This window comes from Molossus molossus, unplaced genomic scaffold (genome assembly GCF_014108415.1).
Source record: "Molossus molossus isolate mMolMol1 unplaced genomic scaffold, mMolMol1.p scaffold_m16_p_1, whole genome shotgun sequence".
Lineage (NCBI taxonomy): Eukaryota > Metazoa > Chordata > Mammalia > Chiroptera > Molossidae > Molossus > Molossus molossus.
The window spans coordinates 164,130,740-164,158,225 of NW_023425344.1; the positions used below are offsets into that span (position 1 = coordinate 164,130,740).

General features: G+C 39.0%; 1 non-coding gene across 1 annotated transcript; it reads left to right on the forward strand.

Annotated features, from left to right (window-relative positions):
* Positions 1 to 4,858: 4,858 nt before the first annotated feature.
* Positions 4,859 to 4,965, forward strand: LOC118621667. Its single transcript, XR_004957754.1, has one exon. It is a non-coding gene; the product is annotated as a U6 spliceosomal RNA (small nuclear RNA).
* The last annotated feature ends 22,521 nt before the right edge of the window (positions 4,966 to 27,486 follow it).

Sequence of the window (27,486 nt, forward strand, 5' to 3'; positions counted from 1 at the left end):
GTGTTTTGGTTCAGCTATGAAAACTGGAAACACTGGATGAAACAAAAAAATAGGCTGTTTGTATGTATTATAGGTTGTATTTCCCAGGCCTGTTTGATGACAGAACACCCTCCTTGTTTTAAGAGCATCTGTGGAGACTGGTGTTCCACAGAATACACTCAGGAAAATCCTAATTTATACTTTTTAAAAAATTAGAGGAGAAAGATATAAATAACTCTATACAACTTCTAAGAATGCTCAAATTATTTCTATGTTGGCTTTAAAATATGGCCACTCACTTGATGATGGTGTGCACACCCTCTGCCCTTGGCCTGAGTCACTGCCAAGACCCCAGCACCCACCTTTCTGACTTCAGAGTGGTCATCAGGTTACTGGAAATGACCCACCAAGGAAGTTTGTCATCAGGGATATGCAGTCTTGAACCACGAACAAGACTAACAAGAGCCCCACTGGGCAAAGGAAAAAGAAATCAACCGTAGACACATTTTATCAGAAAGGCACGGAAGCTACGGGATCCTTGGAATCACTGCGTCTCACGATCTGTCCATGTGGTACCTTCACACAGAACGTACTCATTTTCAAACTGAGGATTTCAGAAACCCTGAACTTGGAAAAACCTAAGCATAATCTTTCTCACCCTCAAGACTATGCCTGAGTCCTTCCAGTAGTCAATAATCTATTTTTAAATTTTTTACGCTTCCAAGCAGATCTACTGCTCTTTCCTTTTCATTTTTTCCTTCCCTAACAATAGCCTCAAAAGCACCTCCCACCTTGTGATGTTAGTTTAATCTTCCATTTCTCGAAGCAGAGTGTAAGCAGTATGAAGGAAGAAAATAAGCCTTTTTGTTTTTAAAGCCTCAACACGTGACACAGTATATGCTTAGTAAACATTTTTAGCAGATAGAAAAATACTGGCTGAATGAATATTTCCTCGGCAACCTATTTCACTATCAATCCTGTCATGAAGTTTTTCTTAACACCAACTTGTGATTACAAAAACCCCTGAAAGGGACTCGAAGCTACCATCTGGGCAGTTTAAGTGCATGTTGAAAAATAAACTTTTCTTAGCTTTTGCTCATTGCACTTCTTTTTTATCTTCAGTGAAGAAAACCACAGAACCATTCTTGCTGATGTATTTCCATTTCAAAACTCTAGAGTAAGAAAAACTCCTCCTCCTAGATCAGGGCAAGTGTCTACAAGGGGTGAGTGAGCAACGTAAATGAGTGAAGCTTGGTACCTGGGTGTAAGGCCTAAAACTAAGGTCCAACATGATGTGCTGCTTTGACCTCTGGTGAGACCGGGAGGGCCTCACCTGGCCCAACCAACAGCTCCCTCCCCACTCAGCTCCCACGGAAAAGGCCTCCACCCAACACCATCCCCATCACGCTGACCGGGGACACATCTGCTCACCCGAGCAGGGAGCTTCAGCGCCCTGCCTACTGCAGAATCATTCAAACACGCCAACCACGTCGCCCCCAGCACCAGCGGCGCCTCGCTCTTTTGCCTTCCAAAGCCCCTGCTTCTTCACTCTGGTCCTGGTGCCACCCTCACGTTGCCCTGCATTGCCCGCCCTGTCCTTGTCTCCAAGGGGCTGCGAGTATACATGTTAACTTCTGTCGATCTCATCTGTGCAGCATCGATGTCCAGTGCTCAGCCATCCCGTGTCCTTCGGGCGGGGATCCTTCCTTCACCAATGGAATGAATAGGAGGCGATTCTTTTGAGCTAGGAAGTGGTGGGGACATGGAGGGGTGGACAGGACATGCCCCAACTTAAGTAGTCTACTGTTGACAAGCAAGAATGAAGACTCAAAATTGTCAAATTTTTAAGTTTTCAAAAAACACAAGAAATCTGGCTTTTATGTCCAAATATCCCACTTTTTAAAGGTCTTCCTTCCTCCTTTCATTCCACTGGAAGAAACCCTATCTGGAGTGGTTTTATGGCTTTTTGAGGTGCCATTTTGTAACCTCTGTCCCAGAATTTAAGTCCAGTCCCTAGTCCACTACTCTAATCCAACACCTACCTAGCATTCTGCCGTGATGCCTTTTAATATCACGTGCTTTCCCACCTAACACATCCTACTAACAGTGCTGATTCAAGTTAGGATTACCATATCCTTGACATTAACAAATGTAGACATCTCTCTCTATACGTCTGATTATGTATGACGGGATTCTGTTTTTCCTCCCAGCAAATTCAACTCACTAAATCTTATTCCAGGCACATTTCACACTCCTTCAATTACTAGGTCCGTGTTGGTTCTAATAATATCCTTCCAGGTACTCCCCCACCACACTCAGCTTGTGTCGTTCTCTCCATTATATCATTCCAAACATAAAAATATCTAGGATCATGACTTAAAAACAAGACTTCTAAAAGACTTGTTATGTTCCTCCCAGATTGACATGACACAAATGATAACTTTCTCAATTACTTCCAGGAAATGTAATAGAGCGTTGTTGTTTTTTTCCCCCAATACGTCACTTTTCAAAGACTGGTAAATAGACATTTCAGAAGAATTAATAGAATTACTATGGGGAAAAACAACAGTTCTCTTTAAACATGCCACAACATTTTAATGTTAGATGACCGTAAAAGGATTTTTAAAACTTTGTTTTTATTGATTTTTTTTAGAGGGGGGGGAGGAGAGAAACATCAATGTGAGAGAGAAACATTGATCAGCTGCCTCCTGCATGCCCCCTACTAGGAATTGAACCTACAACTTGGGCATGTGCCCTGACTGGGAATTGGACCAGGACAATTTAGTCCATGGGATGATGCTCAATCCATGCTGGCTGGACTGTAAAAGCATTTGAAGCATATTCATTCATTAATTTATTTATTTAACAAGATTTTATTGAGCACCTACTATGTACCAGTCACTATTTGAGACACTAGGAATATATTAGTGACCAAAACAGAATGAAATTCTCACTCTCATTGAGTTGACATTCCATAATATTAAGTTAGAATACAAAATGAGCTATACCTATTAATTACAGTGAGGTAAAAGTATGTAAGCCAATGGACAAAATATCAGAAAATAATATGTAAAAAATAAAATAGTAGATGGGTATGTTAGAGAAGTTACAGATATTTTTTTTTATTCATTATGAAATCCATGAGCTCATTATGAAAAAATAAAAATAAATAAACAACTCATTGGGTCACCTACAGATATTGCTACTATACCCACTCACTGTTTTGAATATTGATAAATAAATAAAATGACCATTGTTTAGTCCACTCAAGCAGCTATAACAAAATATCACTGACTGGGAAGCTTACAAACAATAGAAATGTATATCTCATAGTTCTAGAGGCGGAAAGACCAACAAGGAGTACAAATAAGACCAAGTGTGACCTATGCTTTCAACATCACTATGACACAGGGACTACTATGAATTTCAAGTCACCTACAAGTAGAGAAATAGAACACATGGCTCCCACCACCAATGCTGCCCGTGGGAGTAGTGGCACAGGAGGCTCAAGCAACTCTGAAAAAAGAGCAGCATGCAGCCAAAGACCTAAGCAAAACACAAACAAAATTACCCTAGACATAGACAGTCCAACATCAGTGCCAAAATATGGACACTTGGTAGTTCATGGCACCAGACAGAAGGAAGGGGCTTGAAAGTGAGTAGGACCAGAAGAATAAAAGAGGAAATATCTCTTCTTGGAGAAAAAGAGATAAAGAAGGAGTAGAGGCTTTTGGAAGGTGGCAGTGAAGGGAAAGAAGGAAGTAAAAGGCAAAATTTAAGGATCCTGCAGAAATAAAAGAAAAATAAGTCATGTCAACACCTCTAAAATGCATTACTAAAACAAGAGAAGAGAGTGCTTATGAACCAGAAATTGTCCAGGAAATGCTTTGCAATAGGAAACAAATTCCATAAGAGCTATTGTAAGAGGGAAAAATAGAGCATATGAATCAAAACATTTCAACTAAATGTCTCCTAGAGATTTTTTCTAAAAATGCCAACCACAAAATAGAATAGATTCAAGCTTATTTAAATGATGTCCAACAAATATCTGGATATATTAAAAGTCTAGAATCAGAAATCTAAAGAAACAAAAACCATAAATAGACTTAGGAAGATCTACATAAAGGAAGAAATGCAGTAACAGTAGATTAAACTAAAAAAATTTTAAAGAAAAAAACAAAACTATCTCAGAAATGAATAAATTACAAGGTCCCCCAAGACAGAATATTGGGAAAATGGAAATCTAATTTGAATTAAAGTCTAATAAGAAAAACAACCACAGCCCTGACTGGTGCTGCTCAGTGATTAGAGCATTGGCCCTTGCACTGAAGGGTCACGTGTTTGATTCCCAGGCAAGAGCTCGTACCTGGGTTGCAAGTTCGATCCCTGGCTTCAGTCGGGGCACATCTGGGAGGCAACCAATTAATGTGTCTCTCTCATATCAATGTTTCTTTCTCCCCACCCCTACCCCCCACCTCCCTCCCTTCCTTCCAATCTGTCTAAAACTCAATGGAAAGAATATCTTCAGGTAAGAATTAACAAAAAAAGGGGGGAGGGGAGAAAAACAACCACAAACATGAAAATAAGGAAAAGAAGCAAAAGTGTGGGAGAAAGTGGAAAGTAGTTAAAATGGAAGCCATGCAGGAAGGTCTAACACATATATGATCAGAATTATACTTAATTTCTGTCAGTTTTTCTGACGAAGAAAAACAAAACAGTGGAGTATAACCAATATTTACTACTATAACTTAAGAAAATATTCTGGAGATTAGAAAGAAACTTTAAAATATCAAATGGCCCATTATTTACCTGAGAATACTGATCTAAAATGATCAACTCTAAGATATATACTAATAAAACTATTATAATGCAAAGGCTAGTTCTTACTTTGTTAGCACATATACAAAAATTGGAATGATACAGAAGAGATTAACATGCCCCCTCTACAAGGATAACATACAAATTTGTGAAGCATTTCATATTTTTTTAAAGCAGAAGGATAGTTTAAGGGAACTTTGGGGACAATATGAAACATAACAATATCCACATTATAGGTGTACCAGAAGGAGAAAAGGAAAGAGAGAAAGAGAGAGAAACATTGACTGATTGCCTCCTGTATGCACCCCCACAGGGGATCAAACCTGCAACCCAGGTATGTGCCCTCACCAAGAATCAACCCACCACCTTTTGTTGTGTGGCATAATGTTCCAACGAACTGAGTCACCAGGCCAGGGTTCTGAGGGCATTTTTAAAAATTGCTTTCGCCCTGGCCGGTTTGGCTCAGCAGTTAGAGCGTCGGCCTGTGGTCCTGAGAGACCCGGGTTCGGTACCCGCTAAGGGCACATACCTCAGTTGCAGTTTGTCCCCGGCCCTGGTGGGTTGTGTGGGTGGCAGCCACTCGAGGTGTTCCTTTCACATCGATGTTTCTCTCTCTCTCTCTCTTCCTCTCTCTCCCTCCCACTCTACCTGAACAAAAAAAAAAAGGAAAAATGTCCTCGGGTGAGGACTAAAAAAAATTAAAATAAAAACTGCTTTCAGTGAAAAACAAATACATAAGAATCACAATGTTATGAGGTAAATTGAATGATAAAACGCAGCATTTGAGATCATGATCCCTGGCATATATCATCAGTTTTGGCTCAAATAAACTCTTATAAAAAATTTCTTTTGAAATGGTATAACTCTACACTGACCCAGAAGAGGGGCTTCCAATCTAGATGGGTTTGTTAGAGAAGACTTTCAAATGAAGAGACCCTTGGAGTTTAAAATAAGTTTCTTAAACTTGAAGAAAATAGGGCCTCTTCTTTAAAAGGGTTTGGTGTGCCCTGGCTGGTTTGGCTCAGCGGTTAGAGCATTGGCCTGCAGACCAGAGAGTCCCAGGTTCAGTACTCACTAAGGGCACGTACCTTGGTTCCAGTTTGTCCCCGGCACCGGTTGGGGTACTGTGGAAGGCAATCACTCAATGTGTCTCTGTGTCTCTCCCACACTGATATTTCTCTTTCTCTCTCTTCACCCCCCTCACCCTCCCACTCTATCTGAAGATAAATGCAAAAATGTCCTCGGGTGAGGATAAAAAAAATAAAAACAAAAAAATAAATAAAATAAAAGGGTTTGGTGTGTTTGTGAGCTATACTGACAATTCTTCACCACTGTTTTCTGTCCTAACTCAAAACATCCTGTACTGTAGTAGTTTGTGCTATATTTAGTTTTCAAGTAGTGATCTAGTTTTATCAAAACAATAGCATTTGTCATATAAAGTTAAAGTTGTTAATTTAGAATGAACTGGTTTTATAGTTTTTTATATTTAATTTGTAACTATGTTTTGGTTTTATTAGTCTAATAAAAAAAATTTACACCTAACTAGGTATATACACATTTAAGTTATATTATCATATAATTAATTCAAGTCAACACCAGATGCTATAAGAATTTTTTCTTCTTTAGAATAAATCTCTGTTGCTCAGGGTTGAGAAACATGACAAGTCATCCTGAACTTTCTCTCCCTCATCATCCTACCCTCCTTCCTCAAGAGACATTCACCAAGTCATGCTAATTTAATATCATGAACATTTCTTCTTCCCTTCTCCATCTAAACTACCCTAGGATCTACAGGATCAGTGCAAGCTCCTTCCTGTGGGGTCTCTGCACTGTATTCTGACCTTCACTTGGTATAAGCATGTCATTATACCTCAACCTATTGCTGTTCTTTTCTCTAATATGCATGACAGTCTATCACAAATGCATGTCCCCAACACAACCATTAAAAACTCAGATGCAGGATTCCAAAATGACGGCGGAGTGTACGGAAGCTACACAGACCATCTCCCAGAACCAAACTGGAATTACAACCATAACACAGACAAATCGACGGGAAAAAGCAACAGAAAAGCAGCTTGCGAGGACCATATAACCAGGGACACTGACTCGATCCCGGTAGGATTGCGAAGGCGCGAGACGGGGCTGGGAGCCCACGGTCGGCAGCTCGGCAGCGGCCTCAGCTGGGAGCAGCGCCCTCGGGTTACACTCCCAGGCGGCTCCACAGCGCAGCCGGGACAGAGGCTGAAACAGCCACAGCCACTCACCTTGGGCTCCGGCAGAGGGAGGGCAGACTGGACTGGAACTGTGTGGGGACACTCGGGATTTGGAGGGTGCTCACAGCTTTTGCTGAGTTGCTGCCACCAAGGACGGTGGCCATCTCTCTCCAGGGCTCTGAGGAGAGGCAGCAGCCACTCCCTCAGAGATCCAACCCCACCACGTGGGCTATTGAAATGCTAATTGAGGCTCATTAACAACCAGCATCTGCCCCACCCTCCAGAAATCCTCTTATGCTGAGCACCTGAGGGACTTTTTCAATCAACTGACAACCCAAAACTCTTCAAGTAACCTTGACTGCTAGCCTCCAGGCAAAAAGCTAGAGGATAACAGTACCTTTCCTGGGCTGGCAACTTTAACCAGGAAAGTAAGACTTGACAGTGGTGTTTAACGTGGGTCCTCCTTTGCTCATCTAAACCCAGGAGAAGGAGCCACAAACAGCAGAATACCAACACCAACAGGGAAAACTTGACAGGCTCCAAAGCCCACTGTGATAGCCAAAATGGTGAAACACAGAAACAAAAGCCAAATGAAAGAACAAGAGACCTCCACCGAAGATGAGATCAATGTGGAGCAGTTAGGCAAGTTAACAGAGCTAGAATTCAGAGCCATGATCTTGAGGAAGCTCAACAGCATGAGTAAGGACAGAGAAATGCTGAAAATAAACCAATGGAAAATTAAAAACCATCAAGAAGAGATGAAACATGACATATCAGAAATGAAAAACACATTGGAAGGTCTAAAAAGCAGAGTAGAGGAAGCTGAGGACTGGATCAATGAATTAGAAGACAGGGTAGAAAAAAAATCAACCAATCAGAAAACCAAAAGGAAAAAATGATTACAAAACAGGAAGACAGCTTAAGAGAACTGTGGGACAACTGGAAACGTAATAATATTCGCGTCATAGGAGTCCCCGAAGAGGAAGAAAATGAGCAAGGGTCAGAGAATATATTCAAAGAAATAGTGACAGAAAACTTCCCTAATTTGGTGAAGGAAGAAGGCATTCAAGTTCAAGAGGCACAGAGAGCCCCAAGTAAGAAGAACCCAAACAGGCCCACACCAAGGCACATAGTAATTAAAATGCCAAAAATTAAAGACAAAGAGAGAATCCTAAAAGCAGCAAGAGATAAGCAACAGGTTACCTACAAAAAAAAACAAAAAAAAACACAAAAAAAAACACCATAAGGCTCTCAGCTAACTTCTCACAAGAAACACTACAGGCCAGAAGGGAATGGCATGAAGTAATCAAGGTCATGAAAAACAAGGATCTGAATCCAAAACTACTTTACCCAGCAAGGCTATCATTCAAAATAGAAGGTCAAATAAAGAGCTTCCCAGACAAAAAAGAAAAAGGCTAAGGGAATACATTAGCACCAAACCAGCACTGCAAGAAATGTTACAAGGACTACTGTAATTAGTAGAAAAAATAGGAAGAAAAATATAACCACACTAAACAAAAATGGCAATAAACAAGTACATATCGATAATCACCTTAAATGTAAATGAACTGAATACTCTGATAAAAAGACACAGAGTAGCTGATTGGATAAGAAAGCATGACTCATCTTTATGTTGTTTACAAGAGACCACCTCACAACAAAAGACTCACATAGGTTGAAAGTGAAGCGATAGAAAAAAATTTTCCAAGCAAATGGAAAGCAAAAAAAAGCTGGGGTAGCAATACTCATATCTGATAAAATAGATTTCAAAATGAAGGCCATAACTAGAGACAAAGAAGGCCACTACATAATATTGAAAGTATCTATCCAACAGGAAGATATAACCTTGATAAACATATATACACTGAATATAGGAGCACCAAAATATATTAAAAATCTTCTGGAGGACTTCCAAGGAGAAATTGACAGCAATACAATCATAGCAGGGGACTTCAACACCCTGTTGACACCACTGGATAGATCCTCTAGACAAAAAATTAGCAAAGATCAGAGACTCTAAATGAAGCGCTAGACCAAATGGATTTAATAGATATCTACAGAGAATTACACCCCAAAACTACAGAATTCACATTCTTCTCAAGTACACATGGGACATTCTCAAAGATAGACCACAAACTCAATCTCTACAAGTTCAAGAAGATTGAAATCATATCAAGCATCCTCTCAGATCACAATGGCATGAAACTAGAAATTAATTGCAACAAGAACATGCAAAGACATTTGAACACATGGAGGCTAAATAGCATGTTATTAAACAATGAATGGGTTACCATGGAGATCAAGGAAGAAATTAAAAACTTCCTGGAAACCAATGAAAATGAACACACAACAATACAAAATCTATGGGATGCAGTGAAAGCAGTTCTGAGAGGGAAGTTCATGGGCCTACCTCAAGAAACAAGAAAAATTTCTAATTGACTGTCTAACCTCACAACTTAAGGAATTAGAAAGCAAACAAAAAGGAAAACCCAGAGCTAGTAGGAGGAAGAAAATAGTAAAGGTCAGAGCAGAAATAAATGGCATAGAGACCAAAAAAACAATTCAAAGGGTCAAAGAAACAAAGAGCTGGTTTTTTGAAAAGATAAACAAGATTGATGGACCCTTAGCTACACTCACCAAAAAACAAAGAGAGAGAACCCAAATACACAAAATCAGAAATGAAAGAGGAGAAGTAACAACCAACACCACAAAAATACAAAAGATCATTAACAGCTACTATGAACAACTATATGCAACAAATTCGACAATCTAAATGAAATGCACAAATTTCTAGAAACACACAGTCTCCCAAAACTGGACCGGGAAGAGATAGAAAACTTGAACAGACCAATAATAACTAAGGAAATTGAAGAGGTAATCAAAACTCTCCCAGCAAACAAAAAGCCCGTGCCCAGATGGCTTCACGGGGGAGTTTTACTGAACATTCAAAAAAGAACTAACACCCATTCTCCTCAAACTATTTCAAAAAATTTAAGAAGAAAAACTTCCAAACTCGTTCTATGAGGCCAGCATAATTCTAATTCCAAAACCAGGAAAAGACACTACAAAGAAAGAAAACTACAGGCCAATATCCCTGATGAACATAGACACCAAAATCCTGAACAAAATACTAGCAAATCGGATCCAGCAATACCTCAAAAAAATTATTCACCATGACCAAGTGGGATTCATTCCAGGGATGCAAGGCTGGTACAATATTCGCAAATCAATAAATGTGATACACCACATAAAAAAAATAAAGAATAAAAACCACATGATCATATCAATAGATGCTGAAAAAGCATTTGACAAAATCCAGCATCCATTTCTGATAAAAACACCCAGCAATGTGGGAAAAGAGGGATCATATTCAACATAATAAAGGCCATATATGAAAGACCTACAGCCAACATCATACTCAATGGGCAGAAACTAAAAACATTTCCCTTAAGAACAGGAACAAGACAGGGGTGTCCACTTTCGCCACTCTTATTTAACATAGTATTGGAAGTCTTAGCCACAGCAATCAGACAGGAAGAAAAAATAAAAGGGATCCAAATTGGAAAGGAGGAAGTGAAACTGTCATTATTTGCAGATGGCATGATATTATACATAGAAAACCCTAAAGACTCCATCAGAAATCTACTAGACTTAATAAATGATACAAAATTAAGTAGCAGGATACAAAATTAACGTCAAGAAATCGACAGCATTCGTATACACCTATGATGAACTCACAGAAAGAGAAACTAAGAAAACAATCCCATTTACCATCATGGCAAAAAAATTAAGATACCTAGGAATAAACTTAACCAAAGAAGTAAAGGACCTATTTGCAGAAAAATACAGGACATTAAAAAAAGAAATAGAGAAGGATATAAAAAAGTGGAAGCACATACCTTGTTCATGGATTGGAAGAATTAACATCATTAAAATGTCCATATTACCCAAAGATATCTATAGATTCAATGCAATCCCCATCAAAATACCAACGACATATTTCATAGAACTAGAACAAATACTTCAAAAGTTTATATGGAACCAAAAAAGTCCCTGAATAGCCACAGCAATTTTGAAAAAAAGGACAAAGTAGGTTTGATCACAATACGAGATATCAGGTTATACTACAAAGTGACTGTAATCAAAACAGCCTGGTACTGGCACAAGAACAGGCATATAGATCAGTGGAACAGAACTGAGAACCCAGAAATGGACCTAAGGCAATATGCTCAATTAATATTTGACAAAGGTGGCAAGAGCATACACTGTATGCTCTTTAATAAATGGTGCTGGGAAAATTGGACAGCTGCATGCAAAAAAATGAAACTAGACCATCAACTTACACCATACACAAAAATAAACTCAAAATGGATAAAAGACTTAAATGTGACCCGTGAATTCATAAAAATTCTAGAAGAAAATATTGGCATCAAAATTTTGGACATCATACGCAGCAGAATTTTCACTGATACATCATCTAAGGCAACAGAAACAAAGGAAAAAATGAACACATGGGACTACATCAAACTAAAAAGCTTCTGCACAGCAAAAGAAACAATCATCAAAATGGAAAGGCAACTCATTGTATGGGAGAACATCATTGCCAATGATACATCAGATAAGGGGTAATTTCCAAAATATATAGAGTACTCATACAACTCATCAAAAGAAAGACAAAGAACCCAATTAAAAAATGGGCAGAGGAGCTGAATAGACACCTCTCCAAACAGGACATACACACAGCCAAGAGACATATGAAGAAATGCTCAACATCACTAATCATCAGAGAGATGCAAATTAAAACAACAATGAGGTATCACCTCACACCCGTCAGAATGGCCACCATCAACAAATCATCAAACAACAAGTGTTGGCGAGGGTGTGGAGAAAAGGGGACTCTAGTGCACTGCTGGTGGGAATGCAGACTGGTGCAGCCACTATGGAAAACAATATGGTGTTACCTCAAAAAATTAAAAATTGAACTTCCATTTGACCCAGTGATCCCGCTTCTAAGAATATACCCTAAGAAACCTGAAACACCAATCAGGAAGAATATATGTACCCCCATGTTCATAGCAGCACTATTTACAATAGCTAAGATCTGGAAACAGCCCAAGTGTCCATCAGTAGACGAATGGATAAAAAAGCAGTGGTACATATACACAATGGAGTACTATGCAGCTGTAAGAAAGAAAGATCTCTTATCCTTTGAGACGACATGGAGGGAACTGGAAAGTATTATCCTAAGCGAAATAAGCCAAGCAGAGAAAGACAAATACCACATGGTCTCACTTATATACGGAATATAATGAACATAACAGTCTGAGGAATACGGTAGACCCAGAAACATGAAAGGCACAGACTGACATCCCTCAGAAGGGGGCGGGGGGTGGGAAGAGATAAACCACAGAACTTATATGCATGTATGCATAACCAATGGACATGGAAAGCAAAGCCGGGGATGGGGCGGGGTGGGGGATAAGAAGAGGGGTGCCAATGGGGTACAAAAGGAGAAACATCTGTAACAAAAAAAAATTAAAAATTAAAAAAAAATCAGCAGAAATGATAACATGCACACACACACACACACACACACACACACGTGAGAAAATAAAAATTATACAGGAATCCAAAATAACTATAAGCTGATTACAGCTTATAGAATGAAAAAAATTAAAGAAAATACAGATTTACAAAGCAAAAAAAAAAAAAAAGACTATTATAAAAGGTTAATGGAAGGATTAAAAAAGATGCCAACTAGAAAATTACATAATAAACAATATAACAATTCATTTTTAAAAATCAGTGATCAGGTTAAATAGTCACTAGATCAAACTTAAGGAGGAATTAGTAAATAGGATGATAGAGCTAAGGAAGTCACAGAGATATAAAATATGAGGAATTAAGAATGAGATGTGTGCTCTGGCCGGTTTTGCTCAGTGGTTAGAGCATCAGCCTGCAGTCCAGAGAGACCCGGGTTTGGTTCCCACTAAGGGCACATACCTTGGTTGCAGTTTGTCCCCGGCCCTGGTTGGGTCGTGTGGGTGGTAACCACTCGATGTGTCCCTTCACATCGATGTTTCTCTCTCTCTCTCTCTCTCTCTCTCTCTCTCTCTCTCTCTCTCTCTCTCCCCCCTCCCACTCTATCTAAACAAAAAATGGAAAAATGTCCTCAGATGAGAATTACAAAAAAAAAAAAGAATGAGATGTGTAAAACAGACTGAGAAGCCACAATATATGTCTAATAGGAGTTCCAGATGTAAAGAATTCACAGATTGGAAAAGAGGTGGTATTTCAAGAAATAATAGATGAGATTCCTCCAGAGGTTAGGAGAAACATGTGGCCATACGTTGGATAAGCACACTATGCCCCAGACAGAATAAATAAACATAAATTCACATCAACAATGGGATAAAAAAAACAACAACTCAGATGCATACGTGGGCATAACTTAGTTATGAGGTAATCAGCTTTATAACCTGGAACATGTTCACATTTTTAAAACTTATCATCATAATAAAAAATATATATATTCAAATTCTCACAGATAACTCATGAACAGTCCCCTCTCCCTGTTGAGGAAGGCCCAAGCACATGTGTGGCACAGTAGCTCTCAACCCAAGCTACACCTCAGTTAAAAGCAAAAAAGTTTTAATAACCAATAATACCCCCTACTGAGGCAATTATTAGGGACGATTTAACACAAAATTAGGAGAATTAACTCAGAAACTATATAGGGAAAAGGAGAGTTATTATTAAACAAGGTGAGATGTTATACCAAGTTTACAGTATTGACAATAGTTACAAGGAGTTCTAATAACTCACAGAAAGCATCCAAATATTCTGCCTTTCCTCATTCTCTTCCAGAGTTCCTCCACTTCTTAGACTAAATAATCACTTGAGAATACCATTGTTATCCCCACATGCCGCTAATAGAAACTAGTCCTGTAGACCTATAAAATTTAGGTGACCTACTTCTTGAAAGGAAAATGTTAACTCTGTTGATGGATTGATAATTTTGGAATGAAATAAGTTGCTGAACAAGACAGATTAATTCATTTACTCATTTATCAAATATTTAACAAGCAACAATAACACGTCAGAAAACATTTCGGCACAGGGGACCAAGTACTTGTGCTGAACAAGACAAACATTCAGTGATGACAGGACATTTAATAAATAAGTAGCCCGGTCGCTGTGGCTCAGTGGTTGAGTGTCGACCCATGCACCAAGAGGTCACCAGTTCGATCCCCAGTCAGGATACATGCCCAGGTTGTGGGTCAAATCCCCAGTGGGGGGCATTCAGGAGGTGGCCAATCAATGTTCTCTCTCATCAATGTTTCTATCTCTCTCCCCCTCTCCCTCTAAAATAAAATTTTAAAAAATTTAAATAAATAAGTAAATAATGTAAGTTCTGATTTAGTAAGTACTATAGAAAAAATAAGCCAGGTAAAGAGAGCCACTGGAGTGGCTATTTTTGGTAGTCATCCCTAGGGAGTCTTAGATAAATATATAGACTTTTGCATCTAGAAGTCTGCACTTATAATTTCTGACTCCTTCTCTCATCCAGGTGTTAAGAGATTGAGGCTTGGGCTTAGAGTCTGACCTGTTCCCTTTTAGACCCCAAGGAAATGGCTGACAAAAATTTCCCTGGGGTTACTGAAAACAAAAGTAATAATTACAACCACCTGTTATTTAAACAGAAGTGAACTCAAAGCCTTTTTTGTTTTATTAATTACTAAAAGCTTCTTATTACTACAGGTCTGCCACTCCAATCAAACACAATATGGTCTTGAATATTATTCAACAATATAAAAGAAGGAAATTCTTCCATTTGCAACAGCATGGATAGACCTTGAGGCCATTATGCTAAGTGAAATAAGTCAGACAGGAAATGACTAATATGGTATGACCTCACTTATATGTAAAATGTAAAAAACAAGCAAACAAAATGAACTAATAGCTATGAAGAATAGATTGATGGTTGCCAGAGGCAGGGGTAGGGTGGGGTGGGGTGACAAATAGGCAAAGGGAATCAAAAGGTACAAACTTCAGTTATAAAATAAATAAGTCCTGGGAATGTAATGTACAACATGGTGACTATAGTTAGTAACACTGGGTTGTATAATAAGTAGAGTAGGTCTCAAAAGTTCTCATCAGAAAAAAAAAAAAATGTGTAACTATGTGTGATGATGGATGTTAACTAAACTTATTGTGGTGATCATTTTTCAATATATACACATATCACACTATAATATTGTACACATGAACTGATATAATGTTATATGTCAATTATATCTTAATAAAAAATAAATAAAATAAAGAATTACGTTCCAATTATGAGGTCTCATTATTCTGAGTTCAACAGTGGTTGAGATTTGGGGATCCAGCCTAGAGGGTTAATCAAAAGTTGTCTCAGTGTGATAAGATATCCAGGTCTAACATCTCTGACACTGGCCTCTCCACATCTTTCCAGAACATGACTAACCTGCAAGGTATAGCAGACACCACATGTTCAACGTAGGCTCCTAAAATCCTTCCCGCAGAATGCTCCTGGGTTCTGGCAGTTTATGAACTGATAAGTTTCTCTAACTTAAAGTACTGTACTTCCTGGAAATCTTTATTAAGAGTAGGAGCTAATCTCAGGGGCTAATCAAGACATCCAACTGAAAGACTGGGACTAATATTTAAAATTTATATCTAAAGCAGTGTTTCTCAAAGCGATGACCAGTGGCATCACCATCATCTGAGAACTTGTTAGAAATGCAGATTATAGGGCCCTGTCCCACACACGTTGAATCAGAAATGATGGTGGAGAGGCCCCACAATCTGTATTTAACGAGACTTCCAGATCATTCTCAGGCACAGGGAAGTTTAAGATCACTGATCAAAGGCATTCTAAAGAAACATTGTCAGTTTACCAGGAAGCAGCATGGTAGTGAACAATCTGGTACAGAACACACCTAAAAATTCCAAGAACATGGCAAGCTGATGGAAAAAGTAAATCATTAAACTCTTGTTTGTTTGTTTCTTTTCTAAATATTGGGTGCCCGTAACATAAGGAACCATTTAGTTCTCTGGTCTAAGTAGCCAGAATCTGGATCCAAATCTGGACCAGCAGGATTGTTGCTGAGGCCAGAGAAGCAACTACCAATAGAAAACCAGCAGACTTTACTATTTTATGGTAGAGTTGGCCGTTCTCATGCTCCACCCATACTGTGACACACTGAAGACACATCCATCTGCTTCAAGCACAATTCCACCCTGCCTATAAATTAATTCCTTGCACCCTAAATATGGCACACATTTAAAAAGACTTTTTTTTTTTTTCGGTCTTTGGTTTTAATTATTTGCAGCAGAATGCCAAGCATAGAAGGAATCGCAAACATTTGGCAGTGCAAACAGGACAGGTTTTAACTACAAATGGACAACATGATTTCCTTTCAATGAACACTAACCACAGCCCAAAGCCTTGGAGCACCTGGGCTCTAGGTCTGTGGGGCAGAGAGGCCCTGCCTATGGACCCAGGAGGACGTCAAGGTTCCCCTCCCCAATCAATCATGGGATCAGGATGCCAGTGAGCCCATTCTAGAGCCCTCCCCAGCGCCCTGCCAGGACATTGGAATTTCTGGAGGATCAGGGTCCATAACAGTGAAGTATTCTATGCGGTTCTCCTGGTCTCGTGTTTACGTCAGGGGACGCACCTAGATGACTCTCGTCAGCTCGTCCTGCAGGACCCGTTTTGGATCTGTGTTTTTGCTAAAGCAAGGGCCATCACTGCATTCACAGCCATGTCAGGCTGCCTGTGATGCCTTCTCTGGGAGGGCCAAGGAGAAAGGCCTCCTTCCGTCCCTCTTTATGCGGTGGCTTTCCTAAGCGCTCGGACTCCAGCAGCACAGGAAATCTGGTCCCTTGGTATTTTGTCAATAAAAATGGGAAACCAAAAAAAAAAAACACCCAAGAAATTACATCCTCTAAGATAACTGTCATTACTAACTAAATAGAATTGGTAAAGAAATACAGGACTTACAATCAAACACAGCTTTGGCCCCTAGATTGGTTACAAGAAATTCTTTCTAAGCTAATGCCAAAGATTATGGAAGGATTGTATTCTAGAGCCTCTGGCATCTGTGAACTCAAATGTCAAGCGAAATGGTGAAGACAGTGAAATTCACCTTTGGTGCCTCATGCCTCCCGTCCCACTGCTTTCTGTAACCCTACCCCACCTCCAGGTAAACCTGCACCACCCACATTCAGTCAGTCAAGTCATTCCACCTCTGCAAGGTCGCCGTCATCACCTTGACCCAGATGTCTAAGGCTGGGTGAAAACAGCATTGTCAGTTTTCATAAATGTGCAATGATGGCTCAGACTGAAAGGAGACATTCTGTCACAAGGGAAACAGGGCTTGTCAAAGAAATTCATATTAAAATTGAGTAGCTCTCAAATTACAGGTTAGAGAACTTTATTTTTAGAGATAAGTTTTAAACTTTGTACTGTTTCTCAAAAACTTCATTTTGAAATACCAGGACTAGTATCTTACTATTATGAATCCATTAAAAATTATATTGGTCAATAATTAAAGAGAGCTTCTATTTTTAAAGAATTTTAATTTTTAGATTCTATTCTGTTTACTCTTAAAATTGAGTAACAGTTAATATTTTTACCCTGTAAAACATTTGATTCTTTTGCCATGTCTAAAATAATTGAATGTATGTGTCTTTTTTGTTCAAATACTAGTCACTTTACAGTTGGTAAACTAGATATATGGTCCTCGTGTTGCTTTCGGTAAAGTCAACATTCTCAACGTTGCTCTTAACATTGTTGAAATATATCTTTGAATATATGTATGTATATTTGAAACATATATTTGAATATTCTATGTATTTGAATATGTTTTTAATACCTTTGAAAATATCTTTGAGTAGTCTACTTCCAGGAGTCCAGTTTCCAAGTTTTCATTGAGCTTTACCCTTTCCTTACATATTTTTTTCTTTGTTTCTCCCTGACAACAAAAAGTCTAAGGAAAATAAACTAAGGGTAAAAATATTTACAGGGTGTGATTCAGAGAATTTCCATCTGGGACTCCTACTTGAAGAAGAGCATGAGACTCGGGACTTTTGTTTACTAGCTCTGTTTCCCACCTTGCCAGGTATGAAAGGTCTCTTGACATTTTCTTTATCATTTTGCTGGTGGCTGGTCATCCTGTTCTGTGTGGTAACCTCTGGGCTGCCCCAGGAAGGGGAGAACAATCAGTTTAGGAGGGCAGGTGGAAACAGTATGTCCCCAACAGTCTTGCCAAGAAAAGCAGACAACAGCACAACCCGCCATGGCTCTCCCCTCTCTCTCTGAATGACACCATCTGATAATGTTTATAGAGATGGAGTCAAGGCCTTGAGCAGAACTCAGTTGATGTACCCTCTCTTAGAAGGGGACACATTTCTACCAAGATCTAATGAGAGGAAGGCCTCCCAGGAGTGGGGCTTCCCAGACTAGAGTGGGTTGGAGGAAGCAGCTGGAGGCCCGCATTTTAAGTGACTGGTTGTTTTTCATCAGACAACAGGAGGCCCTCCCCAAAACCACCCAGCAGTGTTCAGCCCAGTAGCTGGGAAAATAACGGATTGCAATTCAGTGGTTAAAAAAGGAAATCAGCGCAACTTTCTGGGAAGGAATATCTCTTTATAGAGTAAAGAGAGGAGGCTACAAAGACAATGAGAAAGAAAAAAGAGTCCAGCAGGTGTGGCTCAGTGGTTGATCATCGACCCATGCACCAAGAGGTCGCTGGTTCAATTAGCAGTCAGGACACATGCCCAGGTTGTGGGCTTGATCACGAGTGGGGGCATGAAGGAGGCGGCCAATCAATGTTCTTTCTCATAGATGTTTCTATTTCTCTCTCCCTCTCACTTCCTCTGTCTGCAAAATCAATAAAGGGAAAAAAAGAAAGAAAGAAAACAGACCTAGGAGAAAAAGTCACAGAGGTTTAGAAGAAAAACCTATAACTATGAAAGAATAGAAAACTGTATACAAAATATGGTCTAATTATGACTACTTAAAAGAGAAGGCAAAAACATGAATGATTGTGTTTAAGTTTTAAGACCTATTTTACAATTCACTCAGAAAAGTAAGATGGCATAGGGTAAAGAATGAAAGGTTTAGGAGGTTACAATAGGAACAAAAACCAACTAATAGTACAGGTTGATAATTATCAAAATGAGTTTTTGAATAGTTGTGGGATTTAATTATTTGGAGAAGTATTAAAAGTGAATTTTTAATCATCTTTGTCATGCAACACCTACTATTTGTCTGGCACTTGAGAGTAGTTACCTATCCTGATGACTCTGTAGGGTTGTTACAAGTATCAGATAAGATAGCATACCTCACAGGACTGGTAAACAGCTCTTCTAGTCCTTTCCATTTAGTCAGATTTGTTGAATGATACTACCCACTCTCAAGTCTTATAAATGGCATCTGGTTTACCCCCCCACGACAACCTGGGAGGTTGGTAGGATACATAATCATGTTCTATTTTACACAAAGGCTGTCGGAAGCCAGGACTTCAGTCTCTGGTCACAGAGGTAGTCACTGGGATGGTGTGAAGCATCAACTCCCTGTAAAAGCATTTTTGAAAGATATTAGTACTAGTTTCCACTTCAGAAAATTCATTCAAAATAAGCTTTATTATAATAAGAGTGAGGAAGAAAGGAAACAAAAGAAGTCTTTGATCTAGTCCACTTACTTGGAAGAATGGGTATATCCTGTGACATCTTCCTAGCATCTGAGAATCTGAGGCACTTACTGCATTTGGGAATAGGTGCCCAAGTGTTTTTGTACAACCACTCTCAACCAACAGAGCTGATAAACTAAAACATACTGTTGCATTGATTATAGTGAAACAAAAAGCTGCCTTTTCACCAAGACAGATAAGAGAAATAAAATATTTTCTGAATAAATATTTTTGGTTTGCTAAGTCACACAGTCAGCTTTCATATTATGCATCAAAACAGACAGTCTTTTCCAAGTTAAAAAAGAAATCACAGCTATTTTGTAAATAAAACATTAGGCAAGCATGAACCTGAGTATCTTCTGAAGAGCAGGCTTGAAACCAAAGCTCTGATGACTGAGTCTAAATCCATCTATTATAATTAATAAAGGTGATGTCATAAAGGAATTTATTATATAATAGTAAATTCTAGATTATTGTTTTTAATTATTCAAGTTATAAAAAACTTCCATCCAAGATAATGAGAGAAAGCAAAAAAGACCAATGTTAAATTATCATTCAGGCAGATTACATCAATAGCTCTGAATAAAAATAAAGGACAGGTAACTGGCTGGAGCAGGGAGTGTAGAGAGTGGGCGGCTGGAGGATCAAACTAGAATTACCACTAAAATATAGAAAAATTATCCTGAGTGACCAAATGAAGACTAAATGGAAGAAGCCTTATAACCAAGGACTTACAGAGGAGGCCACATCGAGACTGGTAGAAAGTGCAGAGGTGCAAGAGGGCTGGCTGGGCTCCCACAGGCAGTAGCTGTAGTTCTAGAGGGATATCTCAGCTGTGCATTGGGGGGGGGGTTCCCCCTGAGCAGAGTGGGGTCTAAATCCTAAGCAGGGTTCCCCAGCCCAGAGTAACAGAACAAGGACAGGTGCCCACATAACATCTGGCTGTGAAAACACTGGAGGTTCTGTCCAGCGGGAAGATGGCTAGAAACATAGGCACCCTCTTAAAGGGCCAATGCATTAAATTTTGTTTGCAGCCACTCACCTTGGGATCTGGCAGAGGGAAAGCAGAGTGGACTAGAGCTGTGGGAAGAGAGTCTGGGGTTGGTAGTTCTAAGGAGAGAGCTGAGAGGACAGATGCCAGAATCCCTGTGCTGAGTCATTCCCCTACTCTGTAGAAGCCATTTTTCTCAGGCAGAGTTTTACCACCAATGCTGCTTTAGCCTGGGGGGGGGGGGGGAAGCAAAAGCCCTACCCAGTGAAATCTCTGTCACCTCACCCTGTGGAATTTGTGCCCAGCTGAAGACTACAGCCAGAGACTCATTAAGTGACTGAGATTAACAGTCATACTGAAGGCAGAGGTGGATCTTTGGGTGCTTTGACTCTTTACCTGACCTGCTGCTGGGCCCAGGGCTAGTAAAAGCAGACCTTGGTGGCAGCTTGGCCCTTTCCACATGCAACCAGCCCCAGCAGAGGGAGCCACAAGCTGTGGATCACTGATAGCTCAAACAGGGTACTCAGGGCCAGTCACAGATAGTATCTGACGCTGACCTGCACCAGAGACCTTCTGAAGAGTCCCCCAAAAAAATAAACCCAGTGGCCAGCTTCAAACAATAACAGAGCAGGATCCAATAAGCTTCACGAGCATTACATCCACAGAGAGATATTAGTAGGCTCCAAATCCTGCTGAAGTGAATTCTGCTTCATGTGATAAGCACCTCACGGCAGCCTGCACATTCTATTGGAGGTTGGGCCTCACTCTCAGCCACCCAGAGGGTCAAACCCATGCACAAATGGGTCAATAGCAAACAAGACTCAACTATGCCATGGCCAGTGTAGCTCAGTGATTAGAGCATAAATCCATGGGTGAAAGAGTTGTGCATTTGATTCCCAATCAAGGGCACATACCTGAAGGTTTGATCACCGCCCTCATTGGGGCACATGCAAGAGGCAACCAATCAATGTCTCCCCCCTCCCCCATCCTTCCTTCCCTTCTTCTCTCTCTAAAAATCAATGAGAAAATATCCTCGGGTAAGGATTTTTAAAAAAGAAGGAAAAGAGAAGAAAAGAGTCCATTACAACAGGAGTGCCCACACAACATACAAAGGACATTATTAGAGCACCCAAGTCTGGTGATCAGGGAAACTATGCCACTGGGTCCCACAGGTTACCTACTACATAAGGCTATCCTACCAAGACTGGGAATCATAGCAGATATACAAAATACATAGAAACAAACTCAAACAGGAAGCCAAAATAGGGATAAAAATAAACAAGCCCCCAAAAAAGAGAATTCTCCAGAAGAAGAGCTAAATGAAATGGAGATAAGCAATTGGTCAGATATACAGTTCAGAGTCATGATTATAAGGAAGCTTGACACATGAAAAAAGACATAGAAACTCTAAAAAACCACCAGTTGAAAATGAAGAATGACATAGCAGAAATAAAGAACACACTAAAAGGAATAAACAGAAGATTAGAGGAAACTGAGGATTGGATCTGAAAATTAGAAGATAGGGTAGAAAAAAAAATCAATCAATCATTAACCAAAAAGGAAAAATAATTTAAAAACAGGAGGACAGTTTAAGGGGTTGTGGGACAGTATGAAACATAACATCATCCGCATCATGGGAGTACCAGAAGGAGAAAAATGTGACCAAGAAATAGAGAACCTGATTGAAGAAATAATGGCAGAAAAGTTCTCTAAACTGGTGAAGAAGAGTCACACAAGTTGAGGAAGCACAGAGGATACCAATAAAAATGAACCCAAAGAAACCCACTCCAAGACACATCATAATTAAAATGGCAAACGTTAAAGACAAAGAGAGAATCTTAAAGGTATCAAGAGAAAAGTAATTTGTTACCTACAAAGGAGCCTCCATAAAGGCTGTCACCAGATTTCTCAAGAGAAACACTACAGGCCAGAAGGAAATGGCATGAAATGGTCAAGGTAATGAAAAGCAAGGATCTAAAACCAAGACCATTCTATCCAGCAAGGTGATCATTAAAAAATAGAAGATGAACTCAAGAGCTTCCCAGACCGCCCTGGCAGGTTTGGCTCAGCGGTTACAGCGTCCGCCTGCGGTCCGGAGAGACCCGGGTTCGGTTCCCGCTAAGGGCACGTACTTCGGTTGCAGTTTGTCCCCGGCCCTGGATGGTCGTGCGGGTGGCAGCCACTCGATGTGTCCCTTCACGTCGATGTTTCTCTCTCTCTCCCCCTTCCTCTCTCTCCCTCTCTAACTGTACAAAAAATGGAAAAATATCCTCGGGTGAGGATAATAAAAAATAAATAAATAAAAAAAGAGCTTCCCAGACCAAAAAAAAAAGGGGGGGGGGAGTAAAGAGATAAAGGAGTTTATCGCCACCAAACCAGCAAGCAAGAAATGTTAAAGGGACTGCTGCAATAATAGTAAGGAAAGAGAGAGAGAAACATAGGTATAAAAAAATAAAAATGGCAATAAATAAGTACTTAAATGTAAATGGATTAAATGCTCAAATCAAAAGACATAGGATAGCTGAATGGATAAGAAAGCATGATCCATATACATGCTGTCTACAAGAGACCAACCTCAGAACAAAAGACTCAAACACAATGAAAGTGAAGGGATGGAAAAAGATTTTCATACAAATAGAAACCAAAAAAAGCAGGGATAACATACTTATATCTGATAAAATAGACTTCAAAGCAAAGGCCATAACAAGAGACAAAGAAGGCCACCACATAACACTAAAAGGATTGATCCAGAAAACATAACCCTGGTAAATATATATGCACCCAAAATAGGAACACCCAAATACATTTTTTAAAAAAATCTCTTGGAGGAGTTTAAGGGAGAGAACAACAAAAATACAGTCATAGTAGGAAACTTTAACACCCCATTGACTTCACTGGATAGATCTCTAGACAAAAAATCAACAAGAAAACAGTGACCTGAAATGACACAGTAGATCTGATGAATTTGATTGACATATACAGGACATTTCACAAGAAAACTGTAGGATATACATGTGTCTCAAGTGCACATGAGGCATTCTCAAAGAGACCACTTGTTAGAACACAAAATAAATCTCTACAAGATCAAAAAGACTGAAATCACATCAAGCATCTTCTTGGATCACAATGGCATGAAACTAGAAAACTATAACAAAAACACTCAAAAACATTCAAACACATGGAGGCTAAATAACATGTTATTAGTGAAATCAAGGAAGAAATTAAAAATTTCCTAGAAACAAATGAAAATGAACACACAACCACCCAAAGTCTATGGGACACAGCAAAAGCAATCCTAAGAGGGAAGTTCATAGCACTACAGGCCTTCCTCAAGAAACAAGCAAATTTTCTAATAAACTAACTAACTAACCCTACAACTAAAAGAATTAGAAAGAGAACAACAAGAAAAGCTCAGAGTAAGTAGAAGAAAAAAATAATAATAAAGATCAGAGCAGAATGTAAATGATGTAAAGGTTTAAAAAGACACACAAAAAAGTCAATGAAACCAAGAGCCAGTTCTTTAAACAGATAAATGAGACTGATGAACCTTAGCCAGACTCATCAAGAAACAGAGAAGATCCAAATAAATAAAACCAGAAACAAAAGAGGTGAAGTAACAACTGACACCACAAAAATACAAAGGATTGTAATAAAATATTACAAACAACTATACACCAACTTGGACAACCTGAGCAAAATGGACAAATTCCTAGAAATATACAATATTCCAAAACTGAATCAGAGAACCTGAATAGACCAAAAACAACTAATGAAATTTCAACAGTAATTATAAAAAAAAAAAAAAAAAAGGCCCAGCCCTGGCTGGTTTGGCTCAGTGGCTGGAGCATTGGCCTGCAGACCAGAGAGTCCCGGGTTTGGTTCCTGCTAGGGGCACGTACCAAAAAAATAATATTTATTAAATAAATAAATAAATAAATAAATGTCCCAGCAAACAAAAGTTCTGAACTGACCAGCTTCACAGGGAGTTTTACCAAACATTCAAAGAAGAAATAACACCTATCCCCCTCAAACTATTCCAAAAACTTGAAGAGGAAGGAAGACTTTCAAGCTCTTTTTATGAGTCCAGCATTATCCTAATTCCAAAACCACATAAGACACTACAAAGAAAAAAAGTTACAGGCCAATTTCCTTGATGAACATAGATGCCAAAATTTTCAACAAAATATTAGCAAATGGTATCCAGCAATATATTAAAAAGATTATTCACCATGACTAAGTGGTATCTATTCTTGGGATGCAAGTCTAGTACAAAATTCTCAAATCAATAAATGTAATACATCACATAAACAAAATGAAGGGTAAAAATCACATGATCACCCTAAACATTTGCTCAGTGGTTAGAGCATCAGCTTATGGAATGAAGGTTCACGGGTTCAATTCCCCATCAAGGAACGTACCTGATCCTGGCCAGTTTGGCTCAGCGGTTAGAGCATCAGCCTACAGTCCAGAGAGACCCGGATTTGGTTTCCGTTAAGGGCACGTACCTCGGTTGCAGTGTGTCCCCGGCCCTGGTTGGTCCTGTGGGTGGCAGCCACTCAATGTGTCCCTTTCACGTCGATGTTTCTCTCTCTCTCTTACTCTCTCTCCCTCCCACTCTATCTGAATAAAAAATGAAAAAAAAATGTCCTTGGGTGAGGATAAAAATAAATAAATAAATAAATAAATAAATAAATAAATAAATAAATAAATAAAGTTGCTATTCTTTAAAAACAAACAAACAAAAAAGAAATGTACCTGGGTTGATGGTTCAATCCCCGGTCCTAGTTGGGGTTGTGCAGGAGGCAACCAATTGATGTCTCTCTCTCTCATTGATGTTTCTTTCTGTTTTCCTTCCTTCCTTTCACTCTATCTGAAAAAAAAAAAAAAAATCGATGGTAAATATATTGTCAGGTGAGGATTTTAAAAAATCACATGATCATATCAATAGACACAGAAAAGGCATCTAACAAAATCCAGCACTCATTTTTTATTAAAACACTCAGCAAAGTAGGAGTAGAGGGATCATACCTCAACATAATAAAGGCCATAGATGAAAAACCTAAAACCAACATCATGGCCAATGGGAAAAAACTGAAAATGTTTCCCTTAAGAACAAGAAAAAGACAGGAATGTTTGCTTTCACTACTCTTATTCAATATAGTAGTAGAAGTACTAGCCACAGCTTCCAGACAAGAAGAAAAAAATAAAAAGCATCCAAATTGGAAAGAAGATAACATGATATTGTACATAGAAAACCCTACAGAATCTACACAAAAACTACTAGATTTAATAAATGAATTCAGCAAAGTAGCAGGATACAAAATTATCATCCAGAAATTAGTTGCAGTTTTATATAGCAATAATAAACTCTCAGAAAGAGAAACTAAAAAAAAAAAAAATCCCATGACCATTGCAACAAAAAAATTAAGATACCTAGGAATAAATTTAACCAAGGAGATAAAAGACCTATGATCAGAAAACTACAGAACATTGAATAAAGAAATAGAGGAAGACACAAACAAGTGAAAGCATATACCATGTTCATAGATTAGAAGAATTAACATAATAAAAATGTCCATACTACCCAAAGCAATCTATAGATTCAATGTAATTTCTATTAAAATACCAACAGCGTATTTCCACAGATCTAGAACAAATATTCCAAAAATTTATATGGAACCAAAAAAAACCCCGAATAGCCACAGCAATCTTCAGAAAGAAGGAAAAAGTAGGAGAGATCACAATACCAAATATCAAATTATATTACAAAGCCATTGTAATCAAAACAGACTGGTACTGGCATAAGAACAGGCATATTGCGCTGGCCGGTTTGGCTCAGCGGTTAGAGGGTCGGCCTGCGGTCCTGAGAGACCCGGGTTCGGTTCCCGCTAGGGGCATGTGCCTCAGTTGCAGTTTGTCCCAGGCCCTGGTCAGTTGTGCGGGTGGCAGCCACTCGATGTGTTCCTTTCACATCGATGTTTCTCTCTCTCTCTCTGTTCCTCTCTCTCCCTCCCACTCTACCTGAACAAAAAAAGTGGAAAAATGTCCTCTGGTGAGGATAAAAAAAAAAAAAAGAACAGGCATATGGATCAATGGAACAGAACAGAGAACCCAGAAATCAACCCAAGCCATTATGTTCAATTAATATTTGACAATGGAGGCAAGAGTGTACAATGGAATGAAGACAGTTACTTCAATAAATGGTGTTGGGAAAATTGGACAGCTACATGCAAAAAAAATGAAACTAGACCACCACCTTATATTGTACACAAGAATAAACTCAAATGTATAAAAAACTTAAATGTAAGCTGTGAAACCATAAAAATCATAGAAGAAACCATAGGCAGCAAAATCTCAGACATCTCATGTAGCAGAATTTCCAACAATATAGTGCCTAGGGCAAGAGAAATTAAAGAAAAAAAAATAAACAAATGGAACTACATCAAAATAAGAAGCTCTGCACAGCAGAAGAAACCATCAACACAATGAAAATGGATCCCACTGTATGGGAGAACATATTTGCCAACCATACATCTGGTAAAGGGTTATATATATATATATATTCCAAAATATATATATAAAAAAAACCTCATACAACTTAGCAAAAGGAAGACAAACAAGCCAATTAAAAAATAGGCAAAGGACCTAAATAGAGACTTCTCCAAAGAGGACATACAGATGGCCAAGAGACATATGAAAAAATGCTCAACCTCACTAATCATCAGAGAGATGCAAATTAAAATGACTATGATGTATTACTTCA